This window comes from Pristiophorus japonicus, chromosome 12, assembly GCF_044704955.1.
Source record: "Pristiophorus japonicus isolate sPriJap1 chromosome 12, sPriJap1.hap1, whole genome shotgun sequence".
Taxonomy (NCBI): Eukaryota; Metazoa; Chordata; class Chondrichthyes; family Pristiophoridae; genus Pristiophorus; species Pristiophorus japonicus.
Genome location: NC_091988.1, coordinates 92131759 through 92147467, shown reverse-complemented (window position 1 = coordinate 92147467; position 15709 = coordinate 92131759).

Sequence of the window (15709 nt, the reverse complement as noted above, 5' to 3'; positions counted from 1 at the left end):
CAGGTAGTTCAAACATTGTCAGTGAACATGAGGTAGTGAATGTTGCAGGTAGTTGATGCACTGTTGCTCAACATGAGGGAGGGCATGTCACAGGTAGGGCACATGAGGGGGGGAATGTCGGAGTTAGCTGCTGCAATAAGGGAATACGCCCAGACCCCACGCCCATTGACAGAATCAACTGCCACTCACACTCCAATCCCCAGACCAGGTCTAAAGCGGCCCAAGCTGGGTCTTCCACATTACCGCCTGCCCCCTACCCCCTCAAGAAGATCGCAGTATCCAAGATGTTCGAAAGAATAAGCTTGGTACCAACTCGAGAAATTCTGCGCCACCGCCTATGGGCAGGGGTAGAGTCACCAAGACCAAGCACAGCGGGTGGTCTTACAATAAGGTGGAGGAGAAATGGGTGCAGCCTTTCTTTGCTGCTGTTGTCGTCGTTGTTGTTGTTATTATTGCTGTTACTGTTGTAACTGTTCTCAAATTAAAATGTTTTTGTAAGTTATGTAAATTTACAAGTTTACAAGTTTGTAAGTGATCTTAAAGTTTTTAAGTGATCTTAACTGAAAACTTTAAAGTTTGATACAAGAATATTTTTATTAGATTAAGTTAAGTACAAACAAATGTTTGTTAAACTTTTGAATAAAATATATTTTACATTATAACTGAATCAGTTACATTATTTGTTTGATTATTAACACAACGTTTTGAAGTAAACAACAATCATTTTCATCATTTGTTCCATTAGCACAACACAACATTAGGGAACAGGTCCAAACAGTAAACATGGTCCATGTGGAATAGTTACCGCTGAGCCTTCAGGCAGAAAAGCGTTCACGGATGAGTTGCTGGTGCAAGGCTCGAGCAATTGTTAAAGGGGCACTACGGCCCGCCCTCCTCCGCCGTCGTGCTCCAGGTTCAGGTAGTTGCATGGCTTTCTCGTCCTCGTCCTTCTCCTCGTTATCTGCATCTTCCTCCTCATCATCAGCCACTCTCATCTCAGGTGGGTCTTCTACTTCCAACTGCTGCTGCCTCATGGCTAAGTTATGCAGCATGCAGCACACAACAGTGAACGGACTGACAATCTCAGGGGAGTATTGCAAGTAGCCTCAGGAATGGTTGAGGCATCGGAAACGCTGATTCAAGATGCCAATGGTCCTCTCTATTATGCTGCGCGTTGCAATGTGCAACATGTTGTATTACCGGTCAGCTGCTGTCCGGCTTAGCGTAGGGGTGTCATGAGCCAGATGGCGAGGCCGTACCCTTTGTCTTCCAGTAGCCAGCTCTGCCCTTTTGGGTGCTGCTGAAACATGGCAGATATAACGCTCTCATGTAGGATGAACGCATCATGGGTGCTCTCTGGATATCTTGCATCAACTGACATGATACTATGCATGTCGTCACACACGAGTTGCACATTAATGGAGTGGAAGCCTTTTCTGTTTCTGTACATCTCGGAATCCTCCAAAGGTGCTTGCAAGGCGATGTGGGTACAATCAATGCAGCCCTGTACCTTTGGGAAGCCAACAATCCTGCAGAAGCCCACTGCCCTATCACGTATTGCTTGGGCGGTCATGGGGAGCTATATGTAGTCATTCCTCCAGGCATATAGTGCAGCAGTCACCTGCCGAATTCAGATATGTGTTGCATCTTGAGAAATGGTGCACACATCCCCAGTTGTGGCCTGGAATGATCCAGATGCATAGAATGAAAGTGCAGCTGTAACCTTCACTTCAACTGACAAAACAGTCCTCCTGATGCTTCTAGGTTGCAGGCCTGCTTTTACTAACTCACAGATCTTAGTTACAACTTCTTTGTGGAAACGCAGTCTTCTGACACAGTCTGCATCACTCAGGTGCAGGTAAGAACTCCTGTCTCGATATACCCGATGTGGTTAAGGCCTCCTGCCCATCATCCTATGTGCTCTGAGGTTCCTCATGCGATGCAGTTTAATCAATTGTCTCCTCCGCAGCATCATCAGGCTTGCACAAGGTATGGCATTGTAAGTATTGCCCCCATGACTAGATTCTACCTTTGCAAGAACCTCAAAACGGCAGGCAGGACAAGGTTCTTTGTTCTCTCTCCCCAAGGCCGACACCCTAATATGAACCACACCCAGGTCTGAGCAGGCACAATAATCGGGAACCTCCCCCACCGGGCTTCATTTGTTGCATGTTGTAGGCTTCTCAGGCATTCCGTTCACCTTCCACAGCTCTCCACCTTGGGCTTCTTTTCAAGTCGAGCCCCTATGTCCGGGCGAGGGACCGATTCTGCCGGCCGACGCTCCGACCCTCGAGCCCGGATTGGAGACGTTTGGTCGTGGCGTGTCAGTTTAAAAAAAATGAAAACTTAAAGAATTGTATAAACTTCTATTTGCTGCGTTTTAAGTGTAAAAAATTTAAGCTTGATGATGCATATTTATGTGTTCTTACTCCCTCCAAAACTTAACTGCACCGATTTTTTGATGTGAGCTAGTTTCTGTTAAGTTCCCAGAAGGTTTTCGGGAGTGGTCACACACGCCGTCTTAGGAGAAATTTAAATTGGCCAGACTTGCATAATGGTGAAAAACTGGTGCAGACATCAGGTTACGCCCCCTATGACGCAAGAAAAAAAACAAACCTAAAAAAATCATAACTAACTGGTGCACAAAGATTGGGGAAACTTGGATTTTTAAATTCAGGCCAAAAAAAGCGGCGTGCGCCAAAAAAAAAGGTGCAAATCACTGGGGAAAATTGAGCCCATAGAGAGTAAGATGGAGGAGAAAAGGGGGCGGATGACAGATGTCAGGTTGAGAATACAAGTGAGAACTAGGCCAAAAATAGAATGTTCAGAGGGGAAGTGAAAAAGGAAATAAGAGGAACAAAGAGAGAGTATGAGAAAAGGGAATCCAAAAGTCTTCTATAGGTATATAAAAAATAAATGGGTAATAAGAGGAGGGGTGGGACCGATTAGGGACCAAAAAGGAGACCCACGCCTGGAGGCAAAGGGCAAGGCTGAGGTACTAAATGAGTACTTTGCAATCGTCTTTACCAAAGAAGAAGATGCTGCCAAGGTCATAGTGAAAGAGGAGGTAGTTGAGATACTGGATGGGATAAATATTGATAAAGAGGAGGTACTAGAAAGGCTGGCTGTACTTAAAGTAGATAAGTTCCAGGACCAGATGGGATGTATCCGAGGATGCTGAGAGGAAGTAAAGGTGGAAGTTGCAGAGGTACTGGCCATCATTTTCCACTCCTCTTTGGATACGGAGTTGGTGCCAGAAGACTGAAGATTTGCAAATGTTACACCCTTGTTCAGAAATGGGTGCAACTAAGCAACTATAGGCCGGTCAGTTTAACCTCGGTGGTGGGAAAGCCATTAGAAATGATAACCAGGGACAAAATTAACAGTCACCTGCACAAGAGATGCAGTGATCGTGACCATCTTTAAAAAAGAGGACAAGTCCGACTGCGGCAACTACAGAGGAATCTCCCTGCTGTCAACAACGGGGAAAGTCGTCGCTAGAATCCTCCTCAACCGTCTTCTCCCCGTGGCCGAGGAGCTTCTCCCGGAGTCGCAGTGCGGATTTTGTCCCCTACGGGGCACAATGGACATGATTTTTGCAGCGCAACAGCTGCAGAAAAATTGCAGGGTACAGCACCAGCCCTTCTACATGGCCTTCTTCGACCTTACAAAGGCCTTTGACACTGTCAACCGCGAGGGTCTATGGAGCGTCCTCTTCCATTTCGGATGCCCCCAAAAGTACGTCACCATCCTCCGCCTGCTCCACGACGACATGCAGGCAGTGATCCTTACCAGCGGATCCATCACAGATCCAATTCACGTCCGGACCGGGGTCAAGCAGGGCTGCGTCATCACCCCAACCCTCTTCTCAATCTTCCTCGCTGCCATACTCCACTTCACAGTCGACAAGCTCCCCTCTGGAGTGGAACTAAACTACAGAACCAGTGGGAAGCTGTTCAACCTTCGCTGTCTCCAGACCAGGTCCAAGACCATCCCATCCTCTGTCATCCAACTACAGTACGCGGACAACACCTGCGTCTGTGCACACACAGAGACTGAACTCCAGGACATAGTCGACGTATTTACCGAGGCATATTAAAGCATGAGCCTTACGCTAAACATCAGTAAGACAAAGGTTCTCCACCAGCCTGTCCTCGCTGCACAGCACTGCCTCCCAGACATCAAGATCCACGATGTGGCCCTGGACACTGTGGACCAGTTCCCCTATCTCGGGAGCCTCCTATCAACAAGAGCATGCATCGACGACGAGATCCAACACTGCCTCCAGTGCGCCAGTGCAGCCTTTGGCCACCTGAGGGAAAGAGTTTTTGAAGACCAGTCCCTCAAAACTGTCACCAAGCTCATGATCTACAGGGCTGTAGTAATATCCGCCCTCCTGTATGGCTCAGAGACGTGGACCATGTACAGTAGACATGGTCAAGTCGCTGGAGAAATACCACCAGCGATATCTCCACAAGATCCTTCAAATCCCCTGGGAGGACAGACGCACAAATGTTAGCGTCCTCGTTCAGGCCAACATCCCCAGCATTGAAGCACTGACCACACTTGATCAGCTCCGCTGGGCAGGCCACATAGTTCACATGCTAGACACGAGACTCCCAAAGCAAGCGCTCTACTCGGAACTTGTCCACGGCAAACAAGCCAAAGGTGGGCAGAGGAAACGTTACAAAGACACCCTCAAGGCCTCCCTGATAAAGTGCGACATCCCCACTGACACCTGGGATTCCCTGGCCATAGACTGCCCTAAGTGGAGGAAGTGCATCCGGGAGGGCGCTGAGTTCCTCGAGTATCGTTGCCGAAAGCATGCAGAAATCAAGCGCAGGCAGTGGAAGGAGCGTGCGGTAAACCAGGCTCCCTGCCCACCCTTTCCCTCAACGACTATCTGTCCCACCTGTGACAGAGACTGTGGCTCTCATATTGGACTGTACAGCCAACTAAGAACTCATGCTAAGAGTGGAAGCAAGTCTTCCTCGATTCCGAGGGACTGCCTATGATGATGATGGGATTAATTAAGGAAAGCCAACATGTATTTGTCAAAGGCAAATCATGTTTAACTAATTTGATCGAGTTTTTTGATGAGGTAACAGAAAAGGTTGATGAGGGCAATGCCAGCAAAGTTTAAGCCCATGGAAGAAAAGGAACAGAGGCAGCAGGGATATGAAATTAGTTCAGTGACAGGGAACAGAGAGTAGTGGTGAACGGTTGTTTTTCGGACTGGAGGAAGGTATACAGTGGTGTTCCCCAGGGGTTGGTACTAGGACGACTGCTTTTCTTGATATATATTAATAACTTGGACTTGGGTGTACAGGGCACAATTTCAAAATTTGCAGATGACGCAAAACTTGGAAGTACAGTGAACAGTGAGGAGGATGGTGATAGACTTCAAGAGGGCATAGACAGGCTGGTGGAATGGGAGGACACGTGGCAGATGAAATTTAAATGCAGAAAAATGCAAAGTGATACATTTTGGTAGAAAGATCAAGGAGAGGCAATATAAACTAAAGGGTACAATTCTAAAGGGTGTGCAGGAACAGAGAGACCTGGGGGTATATGAGGAGATTTGATTGAAGTGTTCAGAATCATGAGGGGTCTAGAAAGCATAGATAGAAAGAAACTGTTCCCACTGGCAGAAAGGGCGAGAACCAGAGGACACAGATTTAAGGTGCTTCGCAGAAGAAGCAAAGGTGACATGAGGAAAAACATTGTTACACAGCAAGTGGTTATGATCTGGAATGCACTGCCTGAGAGGGTGGTAGAGGCAGATTCAATCGTGGCTTTCAAAAGAGAGTTGGATGAGTAGCTGACGGAAAAAAAATTGCAGGACTGTGGGGAAAGGGAGGGGGAGGTGGGACTAGCTGAAGTGCTCCTGCAGAGAGCCGGCATGGGCTCGACTGGCCGAACGGCCTCCTTCTATGCTGTACCCGTTCTATCATTCTGTGATTTCATCCCTCATTCCTGCCTTTGTCAATTAAATTGGTCACTTTGTCCTTTATAAGTGGCGTACATATTTGGCATGGGAGGTTTCAATCTCCACTATCACTTCCAAAGAAAAATACATCAAGCTAAAAAAACAAGGGCAGTGATCTGACAATCGCAGATCAACATCCCACTATTCCAGCCCTACCCATCTCACTAGTGCCACACCAATGAAAGACCAGAAGGAAATCCTGTGTCCTGCTGTTAGATGCTTCTTTGTGATTGCTATATTTCCATATTTGCACTTTACTTTTTCAGAGGCCCATTTTTGATTAAATTTGAATTGACTGTCGCTTTTTATTTTCACTACGAATTCCAAATGTGTCAGATTTATATTCGCAATTTGTTTTTGATCTTCCTTTTGCATCTGCAGTCACCTAACACTTATCAGATTTCCATTGACTTCAAATCCAATTTTGTTTAAGTCATCCAGATGGACTGTCATAAGAAATTCAGAAGAGATATTGGGTGACACAACACATCCTCATCACACTCGTCTTTTGATTTTTGAGAAATAATATCCGCTAAAGAAAGAAAGGGTTCGTGAGCATTTGGATTAGTTCCAAATGCTTCTTTTCAAAGAAGTGTCGCTGGATGAGCTTATTTCCCCAGCATCATTATCATAGGCAGTCCCTCGAAATCGAGGAAGACTTGCTTCCACTCTAAAAGTAAGTTCTTAGGTGATTGTACAATCCAATATGGGAATTACAGTCTCTGTCACAGGTGGGATAGGCAGTGGTTGAGGGAAAGGGTGGGTGGGGAGTCTGGCTTGCCGCATGCTCCTTCCACTGTCTGCGCTTGGTTTCTGCATGCTCTCGGCGGCGAGACTTGAGGTGCTCAGCGCCCTCCCGGATGCTCTTCCTCCATTTAGGGCGGTCTTTGGCCAGGGACTCCCAGGTGTCGGTTGGGATATTGTACTTTATCAAGGAGGCTTTGAGGGTGTCCTTGAAATGTTTCCTCTGCCAATCTAGGGATTGCCTGCCCGGTAGGAGTTCCAAATAGAACGCTTGCTTTGGGAGTCTTGTGTCGGGCATGCAGACAATGTGGCCTGCTCAACGGAGCTGGTCGAGTGTGGTCAGTGCTTTAATGCTGGGGATGTTGGCCTGATCGAGAGCGCTCATGTCAGTGCGTCAATCCTTCCAGGGGATTTGCAGGACCTTGCGGAGACGGCGTTGGTGATATTTCCCCAGCGATTTGAGGTGTCTACTGTATATGGTCCATGTCTCTGAGCCATACGGGAGGGTGGGTATCACTACAGCCCTGTAGACCCAGCAACTGGGATTACATCAGCTACATTGGCAGTCTATCAGTCTAATTATGGCTCAGGCACCTACTATTTTTTCAGGGCCATCCAACCATATGTCACTACTTAATAGAGGTGTTCAAAATTATATGGGGTTTTGATAGAATAGATAGGGACAATCTATGTCCATTGACAGGAAGGCTGGTAACCAAAAGTCACAGATTTACGATAATTGCCAAAAAAATCAGGGTGGTGGGGGGGAGATGTAGCAAATTGTTATGGTCTTGAATGCACTGCCTGAAAGGATGGTGGAAGCAGATTCAATAATAACTTTCAAAAGGGAATTGGTTGTTTACTTAAAATGGAAAAAAAATGCAGAGCTATGGGGAAGGAGCAGGGGTGTGGGATTAAATGAACAGCTCTCTCAAAAAACTTGCACAGGCACGATCTGCCGAATGACCCTCTTCTGTGCTTTACGATTCTATGATACAGTAAGCCGTACTCTACAAGGATTTGAACGATTTTCTATGGGGTGCACTGAAGAGCTCTTTCATCTGCCTGAACAATAGAAATGTATTTTCAATGTTGAAATGCTCTTTCCGTAATTGACTTCATGGCGTGATGTTATATCTCCTATCTGTTGCCATAAGAGTGGATTGGGTTTAGGATCAATGGAAATCTGATGAGGAACAAAAGATGTGCATGGACTGTAGATACACAAGCAACATCACCTCATTATTCTTGTATTCTTACAGACTTTGTGAATGATGTAATCTTACCATCGGATGTGATTTAAGTCTGTGATTATCATATCTTCTGATCAGTGTCTGTGCAGACCGCACATCCTTCGCAAATGTTCTGAGCACAGCAGCGTGAGTCACATGTTGCGTTTGTTTAGTTGCCATGTGCATCTTCGTTGACATCCTGAGCATTAAATTACCAGCATATTCATGACATCATAGGTAGGTCCCTTGCAGTCAGAATCAGGGGAAGTCATAACGGGGAACAAAGAAATGGCAGACCAATTGAACAAGTACTTTGGTTCAGTATTCACTAAGGAGGACACAAACAACCTTCCGGATATAAAAGGGGTCAGAGGGTCTAGTAGGGAGGAGGAACTGAGGGAAATCTTTATTAGTCGGGAAATTGTGTTGGGGAAATTGATGGGATTGAAGGCCGATAAGTTCCCAGGGCCTGATGGACTGCATCCCAGAGTACTTAAGGAGGTGGCCTTGGAAATAGCGGATGCATTGACAGTCATTTTCCAACATTCCATTGACTCTGGATCAGTTCCTATCGAGTGGAGGGTAGCCAATGTAACCCCACTTTTTAAAAAAGGAGGGAGAGAGAAAACAGGGAATTATAGACCGGTCAGCCTGACCTCAGTAGTGGGTAAAATGATGGAATCAATTATTAAGGATGTCATAGCAGCGCATTTGGAAAATGGTGACATGATAGGTCCAAGTCAGCATGGATTTGTGAAGGGGAAATCATGCTTGACAAATCTTCTGGAATTTTTTGAGGATGTTTCCAGTAAAGTGGACAAAGGAGAACCAGTTGATGTGGTATATTTGGACTTTCAGAAGGCTTTCGACAAGGTCCCACACAAGAGATTAATATGCAAAGTTAAAGCACATGGGATTGGGGGTAGTGTGCTGACGTGGATTGAGAACTGGTTGTCAGACAGGAAGCAAAGAATAGGAGTAAATGGGTACTTTTCAGAATGGCAGGCAGTGACTAGTGGGGTACCGCAAGGTTCTGTGCTGGGGCCCCAGCTGTTTACATTGTACATTAATGATTTAGACGAGGGGATTAAATGTAGTATCTCCAAATTTGGGGATGACACTAAGTTGGGTGGCAGTGTGAGCTGCGAGGAGGATGCTATGAGGCTGCAGAGTGACTTGGATAGGTTAGGTGAGTGGGCAAATGCATGGCAGATGAAGTATAATGTGGATAAATGTGAGGTTATCCACTTTGGTGGTAAAAACAGAGAGACAGACTATTATCTGAATGGTGGCAGATTAGGAAAAGGGAAGGTGCAACGAGACCTGGGTGTCATGGTACATCAGTCATTGAAGGTTGGCATGCAGGTACATCAGGCGGTTAAGAAAGCAAATGGCATGTTGGCCTTCATAGCGAGGGGATTTGAGTACAGGGGCAGGGAGGTGTTGCTACAGTTGTACAGGGCCTTGGTGAGGCCACACCTGGAGTATTGTGTACAATTTTGATCTCCTAACTTGAGGAAGGACATTCTTGCTATTGCGGGAGTGCAGCGAAGATTCACCAGACTGATTCCCGGGATGGTGGGACTGACCTATCAAGAAAGACTGGATCAACTGGGCTTGTATTCACTGGAGTTCAGAAGAATGAGAGGGGACCTCATTGAAACGTTTAAAATTCTGATGGGTTTAGACAGGTTAGATGCAGGAAGAATGTTCCCAATGTTGGGGAAGTCCAGAACCAGGGGTCACAGTCTAAGGATAAGGGGTAAGCCATTTAGAACCGAGATGAGGAGAGACTTCTTCACCCAGAGAGTGGTGAACCTGTGGAATTCTCTGCCACAGAAAGTGGTTGGGGCCAATTCACTAAATATATTCAAAAGGGAGTTAGATGAAGTCCTTACTACTCGGGGGATCAAGGGGTATGGCGAGAAAGCAGGAAGGGGGTACTGAAGTTTCATGTTCAGCCATGAACTCATTGAATGGCGGTGCAGGCTAGAAGGGCTGAATGGCCTGCTCCTGCACCTATTTTCTATGTTTCTATGTTTCTATCACAGAATCATAGAATGGTTACAGCACAGAAGGAGACAATTTTGGCCCGTCGAGCCCGTGCCGGCTCTCTGCAAGAGCACTTCAGCTAGTTCCACTCCCCCGCCCTTTCCCCGTAGCCCTGCAATTTACGCATCCAATTACTTATCCAATTCCTTTTTGGAAGCCACGATTGAATCTGCCACCGCCACCCTTTCAGGTAGTTCATTCCAGATCATAACCACTTGCAGCATAAAAAGGGTTTACTTTATGTTGCCTTTGGTCCTTCTGCCAATCACCTTAAATCTGTGATCGCTGGTTCTCAACCCTTCCGCCAATGAGAACAGTTTCTCTCTATCTACTTTGTCTAGACCCCTCATGATTTTGAACACCTCTATCAAATCCCCTCTCAACCTTCTCTGCTCTGCTCATCATCATGTATACAACAACAACATGCATTTATATAGTGTCTTTAATGTAGGAAAGCGTCCCAAGGCATTTCACAGGAGCGTTATCAGACATTTGACACCGAGCCACCAAATAGCTGGTAGCAAAGAAGGTCATGATGGAAGCATCTAACCCACTACTAATCAGGCTGATATAATTACTGAAGAAGATTCAATAAAGTGTCAGCTCTGGCTCAGTGGGTAGCACACTGCCTCTGAATCAGAATAGTTGTGGTTTCAAGTCCCCTCCAAAGACTTGAGCACAAAAAACTAGGCTGACATTCGAATGCAGTACTGTGCGAGTGCTGCACAGTCAGAGGTACTGTCTTTTGGATGAGATGTTAAACTGAGGCCCCGTCATCTCTCTCAGCTGGATGTATAAGATCCCATGGCACTATTTCGAAGAAGAGCATTGGAATTCTCCCCGGTGTCCTGGCCAATGTTTATTCCTCAATCAACATCACTAAAGAAGAAGAACATAAGAAATAGGAACAGGAGTAGGCCATAAGGCCCCTTGAGCCTGCTCCGCCATTTAATAAGATCATGGCTGATCTGATCATGGACTCAGCTCCACTTCCCTGCCTACTCCCCATAACCCCTTATCCCCTTATCGTTTAAGAAACTGTCTATTTCAGTCTTACATTTATTTAATGTCCCAGCTTCCATAGCTCTCTGAGGCAGCGAATTCCACAGATTCACAACCCTCTGAGAGAAGAAATTTCTCCTCATCTCAGTTTTAAATGGGCGGCCCCTTATCCTAAGATCATGCCCTCGAGTTCTAGTCACCCCCATCCGTGGAAACAGCCTTTCTGCATCCACTTTGTCAAGCCCCTTCATAATCTTATACGTTTCTATAAGATCACCTCTCATTCTTCTGAATTCCAATTAGTAGAGGCCCAACCTACTCAACCTTTCCTCATAAGTCAACCTACTCATCCCCGGGATCAACCTAGTGAACCTCTAAACTGCCTCTACAGCAAGCATATCCTTTCGTAAATATGGAAATCAAAACTGTACTCCAGGTGTGGCCTCAACAATATCCTGTACAGCTGTAACAAGACTTCCCTGCTTTTATACTCCATCCCCTTTGCAATAAAGACCAAGATTCCATTGGCCTTACTGATCACTTGCTGTACCTGCATACTAACCTTTTGTGTTTCATGCACAAGTACCCCCAGGTCCCGCTGTACTGCAACAAGTTGCAATCTTTATCCATTTAAATAATAACTTGCTCTTTGATTTTTTTCTACCAAATTGCATGACCTCACATTTTCCAACATTATACTCCATCTGCCAAATTCTTGCCCACTCACTTAGCCTGTCTATGCCCTCCTGCAGCCTCTTTATGTCCTCCTCACACATTACCCTTCCTCCCATCTTTGTATCGTCAGCAAACTTAGCTACGTTACACTCTGTCCCCTCTTCCAAGTCGTTAATATAGATTGTAAATAGTTGGGGTCCCAGCACTGATCCCTGCGGCACCCCACTTGTTACTGATTGCAACCAGAGAATGAACCATTTATCCCGACTTTCTGTTTTCTATTTGTCAGTCAATCTTCTATCCAAGCTAATATATTACCCCCAACCCTGTGAACTTTTATCTTGTGCAGTAACCTTTTGTGTGGCACCTTGTCAAATGCCTTCAGGAAGTCCAAATGCACCACATCCACTGGTTCCCCTTTATCCACCCTGTTTGTTACATCCTCAAAGAATTCCAGCAAATTTGTCAAACATGACTCCCCCTTCATAAATCCATGCTGACTTTGCCTGACCAAATTTTGCTTTTCCAAATGTCCTGTTACTGCTTCTTTAATATTGGACTCCAACATTTTCACAATCACAGATGTTAGGCTAACTGGTCTATAGTTTCCTGCTTTTTGTCTGCCTTCTTTTTTGAATAGGGGCCTTACATTTGCAGTTTTTCAATCTACTGGGACCTCCCCAGAATCCAGGGAATTTTGGTAAATTGCAACCAATGCATCCACTATCCCTGTCGCTACTTCTCTTAAGATCCTGGAATGCAAGCCATCAGGTCCAGGGGATTTAGCTGCCTTTAGTCCCATAAAAGAGTAGATTATCTGGTCATTTTCACATTGCTGTTTGTGAGAGCTTGCTGTGTACAAATTAGCTGCTGTGTTTCCCACATTACAACAGTGACTACACTTGAAAAGTAATTCATTGGCTGAAAAGCACTTTGGGACATCCACAGGTGATGAAAGGCACTATATAAATGCAAGTCTTTCTTTCAATGTCCGTTTGCAATTGGTTGGCATAGGGCTGCAAGAGATTGCCTGCTGATTCTATATTAAAGTTTGGATAAATAATGTCTTGCAGTGGTCGATGACTCATTCTCATCCATGATCTTTCTGCTGTTGGACAGCACCTGCTGCCAATACAAAGATTCCATCACCAATAAACAATAGACCTCCGTGAACCATCCGCTGTGTGCAGGTATTGTTTAAAGAGCGGTGAGAGTCGTTGGAACAGGTTCCATTTAAACCGGCCTGGGACCATTGTCCTGGTGAATCAAATGACTAAGGCTGTGGATAGGGCTTTAAACTAAAAGTGAGAGTGGGGTTAGGTGAGGGGAAATTTAGAAATCTAATTTGAAAAATCAAGTCGATGGTGCAGCAATTTGTGTAAAGATAAGCAGAGTGTGACAGGAAGGGACAGAGCAGTCAAAATTGGCCACCTCCTTAAGCTCCATTACCATCTCTAAGAGGCAAGAATGGAGTGGAGGGGCCTTAGCGACCGGGGGCAGACAGATGGGCTGACCCATCTGAAATTGACCCCAGGCTGGAAGAGGCAGGAACGGGTTACTGCACCGCCCGGTTTCCTGCCGCATTGAGCACGCACAAACCCTTTACCGACTGGCGGCGATCCCCTTTCCGCCACCCGCGCGTTCACCCTTAAAGGGGAGGTCACGCTGCCAGCGACGCTTGTTATTTTTTTATTGGCGGCTGACTGCAGAGTTCGCAGTGGCCCTCCCCTTTAACTGAAGCAGAGGGATGTTGTGACGCATCAGTGTGACGCGGTAAGTCCGCATCTCGCTGACGTCATCAGCGCGGCACTGATGACTTGGAGCGACGGCCGCTCCAACCTGTCCCCACTGCCGCCCCGCTGACGACTGCAAACGGAAAAAAGAAGTCCTGGATTTCGCCGGATTAGCCACCCCATCCATGGATTGGGGTGGACAGAACACTTACAAAACGGTAAGTTCGGCCTCTTTGGGGCGGAGGGCAATTTCGGCCCCAGAGATTAGCGGTAATAGTGCATCAGTGAATAAGGTGAAAGCAGGGAATAATGGCAAAACATTAAAATTAAAGGCTGACTGCACAAAGCACAGTAGTGAGAAAGGATCTTGACTCAGAAAATCAGAAAATAGAATCAGTATAGGTGGAGATAAGAAAAAGAAAGAGGTAGAAAACACTTGTGGAAGTAGTTTATAAGCACCCAAATAGTAGCTATACCATTGGACAGAGTATTAATCAACAAAATAATAGGAGCTTGTAACAAAGGTAATAAAATAATCTTGGGGGACATTAATTTTCATATAGACTGCGAGAATCGAATTGTCAAAGGTAGTCCGGAGGACGAGTTCATGAAATGCATTCAAGATAGTTTCCTAGAACAATACATCATGGAACCAACAAGCAAATTGGTTATTTTAGATCTTGTCTTGTGTAAGGAGACAGGGTTAATTAGTAATCTTAAAGTAAAGGATCCTCTGGGGAAGAGTGATCATAATACGACAGAATTTCACATTGAGTTTTAGAGTGAAATATTAAATCCGAAAAGAGTCTTAAACTTAAATAAATCCAATTACATAGATATGAGGGGCAAGTTGGCTAAGGTAGGTTGGGAAATTAGACTTAAAGATAGATATGCAGTGGCAAACATTTAAAGAAATATTCCAAAATTCTCAAAGAATATATATTCCATTGAGAAATAAAAACTCCATGAGAAAAGGAATTCAGCTGTGGCTAACTAAACAAGTGAAGTATAGTATCAGATTTAAAAAAGAGGCTTATAATGTGGTGAAGAATACTAGGAAACCTGAGGATTGGGAGAGAATTAGAAACCAGCAAAAGATGACCAAAAAATTGATTAAAAAGGGAGGAAAATAGAATATGAGAATAAACTAGCAAGACATATATAAACAGATTGTAAGAGCTTCTAAAAGTATGTAAAAAAGAAGAGAGTAGTAAAAGTAAACATTGGTCTCTTCGAGGATGAGACAGATCAGATTATAATGAGGTATAAGTAAATGGCAGAGACTTTATATGAAGACACTGAAGCATACCAAAAATAGAGGAGTACCAAAGGGCTAATAAGAGTGAAGAATTTAAAGTAATTAATATCAGTAGAGGAAAAGTACTTAAGAAATTAATGGGACTAAAAGCCGACAAACCCTGATGGCCTACATCCTAGGGTTCTAAAAGAGGTGGCTGCAGAGATAGTGGATTCATTGGTTGTCATCTTCCAAACTTCCCTAGATTCTGGAATGATCCCAGCAAATTGGAAGGTAGCAAATGTAACCCTGCTGTTCAAGAAAGGAGGGAGAGAGAAAATAAGGAACTACAGGCCAGTAAGCCTGACATCACTCGCCGGGAAAATCCTGGAATCCATTATTAAGGAAATGGTAACAGGGCAGGAGAGACTGGTTAATGGACAGGAAACAGAGATAAGTGGGTCATCTTCTGGTTGTAACTAGTGGTGTGTCGCAAGTTTCAGTGCTTGGGCCTCAGCTATTTACAATCTATATTAATGACTTAAATGAAGGAACTGTATCCAAGTTTGCTGACAATACAAAACTAGGTGTGTGTGTGTGTGTGTGTGAGTTTGTGTGAGTGCGTGTGTGTGTGTTTGGGGGTGGTATGTGTGTGTATGTGTGTGGGGGGGTACGTGGGCAGGTACAGCAGGAGCGGCGAGGTTGGGGTGCAGGAGCGACGAGTGATCATGGACTGACACGATCGGGCCCAGGAGAGGTGTGAGTTCGGGGCCCAGAAGAGGCGAGGGCCCAGGAACAGCACGGGCCAGCCCACACTGTGATATGTGTGCGCACTAAGTCTGTGCAGCAGAGCTGATCTCCAGTCGTCTTGGTTAATCCTTGCCACTGGCCCAAGATCTAGCTCTGACAAGCCTTGTGGTGGCTGGTGTGCAACGGCCACCGCACGTTAAAATATCCACGCACAGGCATCTTCCACCCTTCAAGATGTAGTTCGGGATCTGGAATATTAGGTGCTTCATTGAAACACCTGTGAACTCATCCCTTT